Here is a 14,447-nt window from a genome sequence, read left to right as displayed (position 1 = left end):
TAGTGCCCATTAATGTACATTTTAATACATAATAGTAAATGATACCCTCATAACAATAATTCTGAGCCATTAAGGATAAATTCTGCTCAGCATTTAAGAAGTCAGCCAAGTACATGGATATTAGAAATATAGTATAGCAAAGGTGTCAAAGTAGAAGATCTGGCACGTAAGGCTTTACCTCCAGCTATCTGACAGCCATTCCAAAAAGATTAATTTGTCACAGGTTCTACAGTGGAAACGTTCCAATTTAATTACAAGAGGGTCTTCCCACTCCTGGGGAAAGTGATATTAGGAAGAGCCACAGACACAATGCTAAGGAACGGAAGGTAAAAATGTGTTAGAAGAATTTTATCTCCCTGACAAAGACAAGTTGTTTCTTCAGCTCAGTTATTCATTGTGGTCATCAGGACATAAATGCTTTTGGGGGCTGGGTAGGGGAATATATTCCTTTAAAAGGCCATCTTGTTAAATTTAAAATTAATGTCATGCATTTGTTAAATATTTTAATTACTATTTGTTTATTAAAAAGAACTTCCTAAAGGAACATTTGTGTTGTGAGAATGGATGTCAATATTTAAAGTCCTGTCTACTACATTAAAGATGGCCCAGCAGTGCCTCTACTTAGCAGCAGCTGTTGAAATTTCCTCCAAGTAATTGTGTATATCTAAAAGTAAAAGCCTGCTTTTAAAAATATTTAACAATTCGTACTTTTTATTTATTTAGATTTGTGCAATGATTATCTTCCTCCATTAGACTAAACTAGTTGGTTATGTGATAAAATGCTTTTCAGAGGAAGAATAGTAAGCTAGCCTTTTTTTTTTTTTTTTTTAATCTAAGCTATTCCCATCTTCCCCATTCTATGCTGGGGTGATATACCACAAGAAGTTACAGTAACAACTGCTAAAAGTATTAAACATCTTGGGCCTTTACACAGCTGTTGCCATATCATGGCTTTGGTGCATGGTTGGTCACAGATGCTGTCAAGAGGCATATGTTTAGTTATCCTTTTGCTTCCCCAACCCCCACATTAAAGGTCTCCTTCACCTTCTCTGTCCTTTTTGCTACCTCCCTTCTTCCTGCTCCAAGCTCCCACAAACCAGCCTTAATAAAAGAGGAAGGATCAAGGCAACATTCCACATCAGTCATATTTCAGGGCACCTTGATGTTTGTTTGCTAATAGATGGTTGGTATTATCTAACCAATAGGGTGACTCCAAGTTTTAAAAAACAGCAAGACTAATTCAGAGATAATATTGTTTCTTAATTTTGTTTTAAATAGAGATGGGGTCTCACTTTGTTGCCTAGGCTGGTTTTGAATGCCTGGGCTCAAGCAATCCTCCCACGTTGGCCTCCCAAAGTGCTGGGATTACAGGCATGAGCCACCTCACCCAGCCCAGAGATAATATTCATAAAAGGAATGCATTATTTTGTTTTTATTTAACCCCTCTTCCTTCCCAAAGAGTTATGCCAAGAAACAGACAAATGGCAGTATAAATTCCCATTAGGAATAAAACAAAGAAAACTTGGCATTGTTAGGCACTGATGAGCTTGCCACCTCCCACCTTCTGGGACAGCTGGAAGCACAGTAGCTCCCCAAGATGAGACCAAAACCAGTGAGTAGGTAGAGATACACGGTAACTCTGACACCCAGCAGCATATGTCAGTCACCTGAATTCACTACTGCCAGAATCACTTAAGACCCTTCAGTGGCTAACAAAGAAGCCTATGAGGCTATGACGGGTGGGGTGTGCCAATGACAAATTCTATTCTTTTTCAAATCCTACAGAACACAGTCTTTCGACTTAAAAGCAAACCTAAGAGCACTTGTCCACATTATATTATATGCCAGTCTTCAAACAATATTTCTTCTCGCAGCTTGCAGGTACTCCTTTTAATGCATTCAGCTGCAACAGCCACTGCAGGAAAGTTCCATGTCAGGAAAGCCAGGATTTAAATCCTTTTCCTCACTCAAGGAGGAAAGAGCAGGCTCAGACAAGGGAAAAACAATCCACTGAGCTTGATGTGAAGCAGATACAGCACCAGGTTTCAACACTAATGAAGGAAGAGGGCCAGAGCTCTATTTCCCTCCTTTCCATCATCCCATTAGGGAAACCTAATCACTCCTGGGAAGGAACATAGTCTATTGTGTTGACTACAAGGGTAATAGGGACAGGAACTGTTTCATAGCAAAACAATCATGATACACGCATCACTTTCTGGAACTGGAATGAAAAGTCTGACCCCCTATTTTAAGGCAAGCAATGCTGTCAACAGGGAAAATCCTTTGAGTGAAACATTTCAGCAGAATTCCACGTAATGTCTGATGTTACAACGCTACTAGAAGTGAACAGCAGAAGGGACAGTGGTGTAGATAGGCCTAAACAATGGAAAATTCCTTCTCTGAGTTCCCATGACCCAGGTGTCAACTCCTGGTTCATTTCTTTGTTTCTCCCAATAGAGCTTCTTGAGGGATGAGATCTGTCTTATTTTACCCACCATGGCATCCCTGGTTTCTATTACAACGTTCAGCATACAAAATAGTACATATTTGCAGATTAAAGGCTCAATTTTGCTTTGGAAATGCACAAGAGTAACATCTCCTGGAAGAAGGGACTATGTTCCAACAGCATAATTTACTGTTGGAATCTTTGCTACAAATGTTTAAAGTAAGGGATTCGTGCATGGACATATGTTTTTTCCATGCCTCTCCCGCTGACAAGTCAGTCTGTGGCTTCCCACAGTTTCTGGCTTTCACGGGATGGAATGAGAGAAAAAATTCCTGAGCCTCTTAGAGTAAATGTCCTATTGCCCACAAAGTAGAGACTGCACACTACACGGGCTCTGATGCTTCTCATCATGCATCCTCTCCAGAATGGACCAGGATTTCAAGAGGCCTGTGGGTGGCTGAGGTGGTACCCCCTGGTTCTCCTTTAGCCCAGCACGGCAGGGGAAGTCCAAACCAACCCATTGTCTTCAGGCCCCTCCATCTAAAAAGAGCTTGGCTTATAGTTGATTCAAGGGAAAAAATAAACACAACAAAATTTTTGGTAGCAAAACAAGGAGGAAGGATGACAAAGAAAGAAATTAATGATGTCAAAAATAAAACTGACCATGCCACATTTTCCTTGAGTTATTATTTTCATAGAAACCAAAAGATAAAGAATATTGGAAAGGGGATCCTAAAATTCTGCTTTTCCCAGGGCGACCAGGATCTTACCCTAAGGAAGAACATGACAAGCAGAAGGCTCTTCCATTTTTCACATCATTCATCTGCTGTCAGAAAACGCTGGCATTACACAAACCTGGATTTCACAGTGACTCATGCAGGCTTACTGCCTTGGTAGGTAACAATTTTCACTAAATTTCAAGGAAGGTAACACACAACAAGCACATCCAAAAATAAAGATGCCATGCTCAGGAAAGGAGAAGGCAACAGGGAGTGGGAATCTTAAATCTACCCAGATCACCCTACACTGTGATCTGCACATGGCCCAGCCACAAGCCTCCAAGTATCTGTATCAGAAGGCAATTTGCTAAAAGGAAGTACTGCAGAGTCACCAGTGCAGCAGATGCACACAGCTCATCAACCACAACAAAGGGATCAAGTGTACACATTCAGCTGTATCCTTCCCATAATTTTTCTTAATGTATGGGGAGTGGGGATTAAAGGATTTCATAAAGTAGAGGAAAGTCACTGACCAGTAAAGATGGTCCTATTTAAGAATTTCCTATTTAAGAATCTCCAGCAGAAATACTGGAGAGGTTTCCAGTGTGCCTCTGGCTTACCATGTGACACTGAGGAGCTTACTTCAGTGACAGGTGATGTCTAAGACAGAGGTGGCTCCTGGGCATCACAAATGATGGCAGGCCCTTTGAGCTTGCTAGCTCTTTGGGGACTCCAGTTCCTTTCTTGCAAATTAAAGCGCACAAGCCTCATGCTCACTAAAATTCCTCCCTAAACTAATATTCTATAATGAGAACAATTATTTTTGGAAGATTTTGGATTCCCATAGTTATAGAATCTGGAGTATAAATAGAAAAGACCTCTAAATGGTTCCATTACAAATTTTTTGATCACATGCTGTTTTTACATAAATCAAAAGGGAATAGGACATCTCCAGTTCAAGTATGTTTTTCTACTAATCTATCTTTCTTCAAGGGGATTCCAAGCAATAAAATAACTCACAATTTTTAACTACTTAGCCTCTCCACCATGTTTTTTTTTCTGCCTCAGAGAAGGGGTTCAGCAAAAACTTCCCAGATGTGCCACTCCCAAGGTACTTCATACTCTACACAGTAACAGAAACATACACATACACACGTACCTCACATAAATGAAAGCGCCAAGCCAAATTTATCCTTTCAAATATGTATTTAACCACAAAGGCCAACTGTGAAGCTATACAATTTACCCCAATTATTCCTATTATAATTAGTTCAAACTGTTTCAGAAATCTTTTGCAACCATCTTCAGTGTAAACACTGAAATCACATGTGAAAAATCTCACTCATTTTTATATCTCCATAACCCCAAATTCCAACCCCAGAGTGACTAGGTTTTTTATTTTATTTTGAGACAGGGTCTCATTCTGTTGCCCAGACTAGGGTGCAGTGGCATAATCATGGGTCACTGCAGCCTCCACCTCCCCAGGCTCAGATGATCTCCCACCTCAGCCTCCCAAGGAGCATGCCACCACGCCTGGCTAATTTTTGTATTTTTGGTAGAGACAGGGTTTTGCCCAGGCTGGTTGCGAACTCCTGGGCTCAAGCAATCCACCTGCCTCGATCTCCCAAAGTGCCAGGATTACAGTTGTGAGTCACCACACCCAGCAACTATGCTTTCAAAACTCTTAAATATATATCAATACTGATGACTTAGTCAGGAGCAAATGCCAACTACAGAAAAAGAAGATCAATACAGTAAACATTTTGGCTTACTCTGACTTCTTCTGAGTTAGGTTTAAACTTAGATATTTTAAATGTGCTCATAAGAGTATTCTCTGCCCTGAACTTTATGAAAGGCATTTTCGCCATCAACTAATTTTCTTTGAAGACTTCATATGTGCACTTAAGACAGTGTCCCAATTGCTCAGGTCCACAGCAGTGATAGGGTTTTGGGTATCCTCAGAATGGAAGCAAAATGTCTACATCACTGTATGAAATCGAAGAGGCAGGAAGGGAGAACACAAACTTTCAATGGCTGAATGGAAATATTTAAACAGAAATACTACTTGTTTCAATTTCCACATGGTTCATATGCTACTGAATACTTCCATTTTTCATATTCTGTGGTAAATTTTATGTTTTTCAGGTTCCTAATGAATTTTTTTTTTTAACCTGGATTACTGCCAGATCAGTTACCGTGCAAACTGATGTGTCTCTGGCAATCCTTAGGCAATTCTATGATCTTCAAAGGGCTGAGTATATTGTGAAAGTAAAAAAATAACTACAAGGCTGGAAAGCGTATCAATGGCTCCCTGAAGCTATCCCTGTTCTTGCCAATAGACTATTGATACCACCTGTGCTACAACATGGGTCTCACCAAGGAAACACCATTACGTTTCAGACAGGCACTTTTCAAGAAGTATTCCTCTCTGTGATCTCCTATAGCACATTAATGGTATCTGATAACATGTCTCATATACTGCATTCATGTATTGTGATTATATCTGTATATGTTTGCTTTTTTAAATTTAACTAGATTCTAGGTATGCTGAGGGCAAAAAGGATACCTAACTTTCAAAAGTTATCTGGTATTTGGCAGGGTGCAGTGGCTCATGCCTGTATTCCCAGCACTTTGGGAGGCTGAGGTGGGAGGGTCGCTGAGTCCAGGAGTTTGAGACCAGCCTGGGCAACATTGTGGAGACCCTGTCTCTACAAAAATTTAAAAATTAGCTAGGTGTGGTAGCTCGCACCTGTGGTCTCAGCTATTCTGGAGGCTGAGGTGGGAGTATCACTTGAGCCCAGGAAGTTGAGGCTGCAGTGAGCTATGATCACGCCACTGCACTCCAACCTGGGCAACAAAGTGAGACCCTATCTCCACAAAACAAAAACAAAAACAAAAAAACCCTCCAAATTTGATGCAATAATTTGTCCAGGGAAAAATAATCATTTAATGTTTACTAAATGAATAAATGAATGAAATTAAAGCCACAGGCTAATATCACAAAACTGAGCAGCCTAGGAGACTAGAAACATCTGAAATTGGTGCTCCTGAAACCTTTTCTGGATAAAATAGACAACTCCATATATAGTAGACAACTCCGTAAATAGTGTACACATTTACTCTTCTGGTGGCCAACTAGCGACACATCACTAGCCTCTTGTTAAAATCCACAATCAAAACCTAATATGGAATATCTAAAACTGCCTAAATTGTAGGTACCCAGGTAGATCCCTGAGGTGGACCTAGGCCTTTCTCAAAGATCAATTGACATCTCTCTTTTAATTTTCTACTATGGAAACTTTCTCTTTTACAGGCAAAAACAAGCAGCTGTAAGTCATATTTATGTCAGTAAGCAACACAGAACTTAGAACCACAAGCAATACATAGTTTTTTCTAAGAGATCACCTATTGGTAGCCCTTCCAAATGTACTGGTAGAAATAATGGCTACACCCAAGCCTATATTTCTGATACATAATGCGTATATCTTCATTCCCACAGTGTAAAAATAATATAACATTCTTTAAAAACTTCCTTAGAAAGGAGAATTTAGCATCCACTTCACTGAAAGTTACCTTTTCACAAGCACCTGTATGTTTACCTGTATTTTAACACTCAAGAATATGTCTTATTTACTGGCTTAATAATTGCCTTTCCTACTGGAATACGAGCCTTTGAATGCAGAGACTCATCTATTTTCATTTCAGCATATCTGAGGCCTAGCACAGAGTTCAATGAACATTTGTTGAACTGAGTGGTGAATAAATTTACACCCTTGCAGTAAACATAAAGTGACATGGAAAGTTAAATGAGTACCACTGTGGCCTGATATAATTGATAGCTTCTTCCAAGACCATTTAAAAATCATTATCTAAAATCACTCATTCATACTGTCTTAAGATGGGCCTGATAATTCTGAGTTAGTTTAAAATGAGATTAGAATTATATCTATTGCCTTTAAAATGCCTATTATAGGCTAGAATTTCCTAACTCTAGTTAATACAAACAACCTTTGTAATAGGCATCAATATCCCAAATTTACAAATGAGGAAACAGCCTCTAAATAAATGAATCAAAATTATTCAGCTGGTAGTTGGCAAAACTAGGGTTAAAATCTTAATTCACTGGGCTCCATAATCTTTCCCTTATACTTAGCTATTATCATTGGCTGTCAATATAACAAGAATAAACAAAAGAGAAACGAGTGTAAGTAGTAGACAGAAAGAGTGCTAAGACTCAGAAACAGTTATTTTCACTTAAGAGGGCATGGCATGAGACACACATCCCCTCTAAAATGCACATATGACCTATGATTCAGCAGTTCTATGAAAGAAAAAAGCAGATTCTAGTATGATTGATTTTAATATCCCAGAACAAAACACCTTGGAAAACATTTAAGACAAAAGTGATTAGTTAAGGATTTGGTTAAAGAATGTGTGATTAAAAAAAAAAAAAAATCCCACATGGTGACTCACACCTGTAATCCTGCACCTTGGGAGGCCAAGGCAGGAGGATCACTTGTGCCCAGGAGTTCAAGATCTGCAACATAGCAAGACCCTGTCTCAAATTTAAAAAAGAAAAAAAAAAATCCCTCATGATTGTCCTTTTGGTCCAAATGTAAGATATCCTCAGTTTTTTGTTTTGTTTTGTTTTGTTTTTTGAGACTATAAAACATTCTGTCTCCCAGGCTGGAGGGCAGTGGTGCAATCTTGGCTAACTGCAACCTCCACCTCCCAGGTTCAAGCAATTCTCATGCCTCAGCCTCCCAAGTAGCTGGGATTACAGGTGCGCACCACCACACCCTGATAATTTTTTTGTATTTTTAGTAGAGACGGGGTTTTGCCATGTTGGCCAGGCTGGTCTCGAACTCCTGGCCTCATATGATCCACCTGCCTCAGCCTCCCGAAGTGCTGGGATGACAACATTTTTTCAATTATTCTAATCATGTCATAATCACACACTGGTCAAAAATTAAGAGCTGGAAGAAACTAGAGATGAACCATTATACAAAGGAAAACACAGATCAGAGAAATTAAATAACTTGCTTAAGGTCACTTAAAAACGTACAACTAGATCATTAAATTATACCTTTACATACATTATCTATGGGTAGTTTTACACTAAGTTTATAGTTTTGCCACTTGTGACTTTATGGTCTGGGGTTCTTTGAGGTACTTCTTTTCCGCAAATGTATTAAAAATTTGTATTAGGAGCCACTGATAATTTCCTGGAAACTCTCCATTTCAGAGGAGATATAGAGAGTCTCCAAAAAATTTACATGAAAAAAACTGAGTTGATGCTAGCTCTAGCTTTGGACCTATATGGGATAATTTGGGGAGAGCCTGCCTCTTAAATGCCAAAAATGGATGCAGATAAGACTTTCTGGCAACTCAGAAAGTGGCCAATTTGCCTTTCCCTAGGTGACACACACACCACAAAACTATCTATGTGAATATGATGGCAGAAACATTTTTAAATGACCTTTTTAAAAACTGACAACTATTAAATAACAGGGTGGGATGTATAAGCCATTTTGAGTATCAGCATTATAAGTTGTTGGGTTAGTCACCAAATAGCCTAGAGGCTGTCATATTTTCCCACGGCAGCTGAGCATGAAGGCTGTGAACAGCCACACAAAACAAAAGCTTTTAACCGAATTCCTAGACAAGGGATGGAAATACAAGTTCGCCCCCTTTAGACAACAGAAAGAAAACAGAGTGTTCCATTAAATATAATAAAAGGACATAGTTCAGGAAGATATTAACAGGCAATATTCTAAGACCAACAATGCCCTTACTACAATCCTGAAGAAACAAACATGAATACTGTTGTAAAAATAACTAAGAATGGAAATTCAGTTAATTTGATGTTTGGCTGTATAACTGCCAAAAAAAAAAAAAAAAAAGATCATGGTTCTGATTTTAAATGCTTTCTTGATTGAGGAAGGTATGTTAAATAAAGAGTAGATTTTCCCAGTAACCTAATACTCAACACATGGGATTTTACAGTTGTCCTTGAACATAGTTGTTCTTGAGTGTTTGACTGTTAGGACCATAGGAACCCTGACAATATATACTGGTTTGTGGAATTAACTGTTCCATATGGCTAATAAGCTTATGCAAAGAGCATTCAGAAAAGGAGCTATTATTGAGATACCTCAATGAACAGATGCCCCAGGGAGGGAAGGTCCTTCCTAATGAACTTGGCCATATCTTGAAGAGAAAAGATCCCTACAACATATGATATTGGTTTGCAGTACTGGGGCATACTATGAAGGCGAATGGTGTCAGAAGGCCTTCTTTTCTGAACTTAAGTATTCAATGTCATCTCCTGCTTGCCTCCAGCATCTGGCTCAATATCATATCATTCTTTAGGAAATAAAAGGCAGGTCTAAAAAATCTTCCTAATTTCTGCACCAAAAGCAAGCACTTTGGAGAAACATCATCTTAGTGGTATTTAGTTGCAGCTAAACAGGTTATAGTAAGAACATGAGACTTAAAGTGTATCAGCTTACATCTTAATATGGCTAAAGGAATTTCTCCAACTATTACCAAAAGCATGAAAGTATAAATGCAATGGTTTTAGAATTTTAGCATGCATAAGTATCATTCAGGGATGCTTGCTTAAAACGCAAAAACCCATCCTAAACCAAGTGGATGGGACTTCCCAAGTGTACCCTCAGATGATTCTTCAGGAAATAGTATAGTGGAAAAACTATTAGCATAGAAATTGGGTTCTAGTCCAGCTAACAGTTAACCAGCTGTGAAACAAGGTAAGTCATTTATCCTGAATCCATTTCTTCTCTTATAAAGCAAAGGTGCTGGACTTCAGAAAATCTTTAAGGTTCCTTCAAACTGTAAGGGTCTCAGAAGTAAAACAAGTTCCATGTCTTTCAATTTCAAATTAATGTATGAAACTATTCCTGAAGCTTTTATAATGTGTTCAAGAAGCAGTAACTGAGTCTGAACCACCATATTCCACTAGTTACTAAAATAAGTGAACAGCATAGTGTAATCTGAAGTTACTAAACTAATAATAATGCTAAGCTGTACTTATTCTGTGCCAGGCTCTGATCTACGTACTTGATATATATTAACTCACTAAGGAAAAAAAGATGACAACGAAAGGTAATCTGAATACCTTGAAACCAGGAAAGCATATAGGGGGAGGTAATGTTGAATATTAAATTGCAATGGGCATTAAAACTTTGGCAATACTCAGTAACAAACCACAATTATAATAAAATGATAAAATGATTAATGGGAATAAACCACATTATGTGTAAAGTAATAACTTTGCCTCAAAAATTGTGAACATTTTCAACCCAATAAAGAAATATCAGTAAAGACTATCAAGAAATCTGCAACATTTAACACATACCTGTGTTTTCTCTGAGAATATAAGTAAACGAATGCAGATACCGTCTAATTCCTTCACGAACTATGATTTTCAGCACTGGACCTTTAAAGTAAGGATTTATTTACAGTACATGTGTCAAACAGGTTAAGGAATGAAAAATTACTCCTCAGTTTGTATGACAGATAGCAGACTAAAGGACTAAAGAAAACAAGAACTCAACAGTAGCTTTTTTCTTTAAATCCTTGGTAGTGCCACTCAACAGAGTTTCTTATGCTCTGACCATTACACGTTTAGAGAATGTTACAAAACTTCCATAAGAATTTAAATGGATTATTTACATTTATTAGAAAACTGCCATAAATTTACCATAGTACTGGTTTTCAAGCCGGTAGCAAAGCATAAGATATAGGAATTTGTTCTATTTTACATTTGGAGAGGATGAGCCAATGATTCAACGAAGCAATGACTGGCCTATTCCCAAGGCACACACATAGATGGGGTATGTGGCAGAAAGATCAGGTTAAATATTACACAAATGCCACTCCTCCCTCAAATATAATCACAGACTCTAACCCTTTTCAGCATGAAAACAGACTCTAGAAGGTTAAAGCTAGAGAATGATTAGAGACAAGGAAACTGAGCTCTAGAGAGGCTGTCAAAAAGCTATTCGGGAAAGACAGAACTTGATCCCACTCCCAACCTGTAGTTTAAAAACCAGAGGTTTCACCACAAAACAATTTAAGAAAAGAAATCTGCTTGCTTCTTTTTTCTTTTCTTCCACTGGTGCACAAGTATTTATTAGGCAGGGGCTCACATGCTATTGCCAGTGGGATATTAACTCTTTTTTACAGCCCATGAAAAACACTTAAGAGTAGGCTTTTTTTTTTTTTCAAGACACAGTGTTACTCCGTCGCCCAGGCTGGAGTGCAGTGGTGCGATCTCGGCTCACTGCAACCTCCCGGGTCAAGCAATTTCTGGCTAACTTTTTTATTTTTATTTTTTTAGTGGAGACAAGGTTTCCCCATGTTAGCCAGGCTGGTCACGAACTCCCGACCTCAAGTGATCCGCCTGCCTCAGCCTCCCAAAGTGGCAGAATTACAGGCATGAGCCACTGTGCCTGGCTGAGATTTTACATTTTTTTAATGGCTGGAAACCTAATTCAAAACAATAATATTTCACGACACGTGACCATCACATGAAATTCAAATTTCAGTGTCCATAATAAAGTTGTATTGAAGCACAGTGACACTTCTTTGTTTACATACTATCTACAGCCACTTTCACACTCACAGCAAAGCTTACTAGTTGTGACAGAGACCATATGTCCCACAAAGCATTTACAACAGTCTGTCCTTTACAAAATGTTTGCAGACCTCTGCTCTCTTTCCCCATCCAGTGAAAACCTATATGAATATAGTATGTGAAGAGTTAAATGGGAAAAATTAAAGTGTGTGTCTGTTTTATCCTTTCAACTCACAGCAAATAAGGCAAGTTTGTCAGAGCACCACGGAGAAGAGTTAAGTAGTCAGATTTCACATCATTATAAGAATGCTGTGAACACAAAAACTTCCTGAATTTAGGCCTGCAAATCCTCAAGAACTGAAAATCCCACTGACATATGCTTTCCCCAACTCTACATGGTGGAAGCAAACACAAAGCATAAGGCATTGATATCTCCCAGCTAGAGATAAATTACATGGTTCTCAGGCTTCTTATAGCAACTTTACCAATCAGAGCCCAGGTTTCTTGAGTCAAGGAGGAATTGCCCTGTTGTGTAAGCCCTAGATTAGAAATCAAACCTCAAACTCTTCCAGCTGCCTTTGGCCTCAAGCTAGCCATGTGACTCTCCAAGGGTCTATTCTTTTATCTGTAAAATGAGGTATGCTGACCAACCACAGGAATATTCACTCTCTCAACTCTTAAAACTAGAGAAAAAAGGAGAAGAGGAAAGGGACTGAGAGAGGAGACCTTTTCTTTTCTTTAAGTCATATTTTGTTTTCTTCTTTATAGTAGACAAGATACCATTAGAATAGAGATATCCCTCATCAGAAAGCAAAGGGTCTAGAGCCAAGTACCAGCCTGGATTCAATGACTCTAATCACTACAATATTAAAATAGAGTACTAAGAAACAAAAGTATTTGAATTCAAGGATGTGAGTTTTTTCCTTCCCTTTCTAAGGGGCTTCTGGAAACAAAGACACATGTACCCATGCAGGGTGTGTTCTCTTTTCTTCTCACAGGGGTAAAAGCAACATTTGTCTGAATAATGCCTGCTTTACAAGTAGCCACCCAGGCATTAGTCATGAATATTATGTGTAATAAGGGCGGGTTAGAACAGTCAGCACCTTCATACCACAGTACTCCAATACAACAAGGCTTGTTCATCACTGTTCATACTCTTGAAACAATCTGGGATAGTCTGTTCCATTTACCTACCGTGAAATTTCAAGAAAAAATACCACTTAGTCCTCTGAAGAGTAAAAACAGTGCAATGTCAAGTGTAGCCCAAGGAACGTGGACTTTCAAAGGGACAGCATGAGTAAGTTCACTAACTTGATTTTCAGCTTTCTAATTTTTTTTTTTTTTTTTTTTGACGACCATGGAATCTAAAGCATAGGGCACTGTTTCTCTCAACAAGTTTGTTTTAAAAGTTAATAGCTGGCTGGGTGCACAGGCTCACGCCTGTACTTCCGGCACTTTGGGAGGCCAAGGCGGGTGGATCACTTGAAATAAGAAGTTTGAGACCAGCCTGGCTAACATGGCAAAACCCCATCTCTACTAAAAATACAAAAAAGTAGCCGGGCGTGGTGACGAGTCCCTGTAATCCCAGCTACTCGGGAGGCTGAGACAAGAGAATCGCTTCAACCCAGGAGGTAAAGGTTGCAATGAGCCAAGATCCTGCCATTGTACTCCAGCCTGGGTGACAGTAAGACTTCATCTCAAAAAAACAAAAAATAAAATAAAATAAAAGTTAATAGCTTTAAACAAAGAAAAATAATCTCAAGACCTTGAAGAAAAATATTTTTAAAGCCAAATAAATGGAAATTACCACATGACCCAGCAACTCCACTAGGTATATAAAAACATGTCCACATAATTTGGTACACAAATGTACGTAACAGCATTATTCACAGTAGCCAAAAAGTGGAAACAATCCAAATCCACAAAAAAATGTGGTATATCTATAAACCGGAACAGTATTTGACAATAAAAAGAAATGAAATACTGATCAATGCCACAACACGGATGAAACTTGAAAATATTATGTTAAGTGAAAGAAGCCAGTCACAAAAGATCACATATTGTGTTACACCATTTACATGAAGTTCTGGAATGGGCAATTTATGTACTATCTACAGCCACTTTCACAGTCTCACAGCAAATCTCTCTATGGATTTACAGAAAGCAAAAGCAGATTAATGAGCTGGGGGAGGGAAGAGTGAAGGAAAGGCACACTGCTAATGGGTCTGGGGTTTCTTCTTGGAGTGATAATGTTCTGAAATTAGAGCCTTAGTGGTGATGGTTGCAGAACTCTGTAAATCTATTTAAAACCAATGACCTATGCACTTTATTTGATTGGGTGGATTTTATGGTATGTGAATCATATCCCAAAAAAACTATTCTTAAAACAAACAAACAAAAAAACATATTGATAGAACCTTTTCTTCTCTTATTTTTTTTTTTTTTTTTTTTTTGAGACGGAGTCTTGCTCTGTCGCCCAGGCTAGAGTGCTATGGCACGATCTTGGCTCACTGCAACCTCCGCCTCGCAGGTTCAAATGATTCTCATGCCTCAGCCTTCCAAGTAGCTGGGATTACAGGCGCCTGCCACCATGCCCGGCTAATTTTTTTGTATTTTTAGTAGAAACAGGGTTTCACCATGTTGGTCAGGCTGATCTTGAACTTCTGACCTCAGGTAATCCACC

At 38.7% G+C, this 14,447-nt stretch overlaps 1 protein-coding gene across 32 annotated transcripts in view; it reads right to left on the bottom strand.

Annotated features, from left to right (window-relative positions):
* The window catches only part of AKAP13 (A-kinase anchoring protein 13), a 355,124-nt gene that overhangs the window by 143,751 nt on the left and 196,926 nt on the right, over window positions 1–14,447 (bottom strand). The window lies entirely within an intron of this gene.

The sequence above is a fragment of the Pongo pygmaeus genome, chromosome 16 (assembly GCF_028885625.2).
Source record: "Pongo pygmaeus isolate AG05252 chromosome 16, NHGRI_mPonPyg2-v2.0_pri, whole genome shotgun sequence".
Taxonomy (NCBI): domain Eukaryota; kingdom Metazoa; phylum Chordata; class Mammalia; order Primates; family Hominidae; genus Pongo; species Pongo pygmaeus.
This window is presented reverse-complemented; position numbering and strand designations above follow the sequence as displayed.